Genomic DNA, 340 nt, shown 5'->3' with positions numbered 1-340 from the left:
GCTGACAGGCGGCTGGGAAAAACAGAAATATTTTCGGGGAGGGAATGAGTCTCTACATTTGCGAAATTGTTTTAAGCCCTGGCTTTGACGGTTCTGATCATTATGCTCTGGGAAAGTTATTATTTCTAATGCAAACATTGCACACGCGCCGGCGCCGCACATGTCACCGCGCTTGGGGCGGATGGGTGAAGTCCCTTTACATTTCGGCCGGACGGAGGGGACCAGGCAACAGAGAGGGAGGCACACACGGGTCCGAACTGTCAGTTGCTGGCGCCCGGGCTTCCACCCGCCCCTGGACTTCCCGGACTGGGCGCGCGGGAGCCCACTAGGAGCGGCCGGG

Source organism: Myotis davidii, unplaced genomic scaffold (assembly GCF_000327345.1).
Source record: "Myotis davidii unplaced genomic scaffold, ASM32734v1 scaffold266, whole genome shotgun sequence".
In the NCBI taxonomy this organism is placed as follows: Eukaryota; Metazoa; Chordata; class Mammalia; order Chiroptera; family Vespertilionidae; genus Myotis; species Myotis davidii.
The sequence above is the reverse complement of the archived record's forward strand: the minus strand, read 5'-3'. Positions refer to the sequence as shown.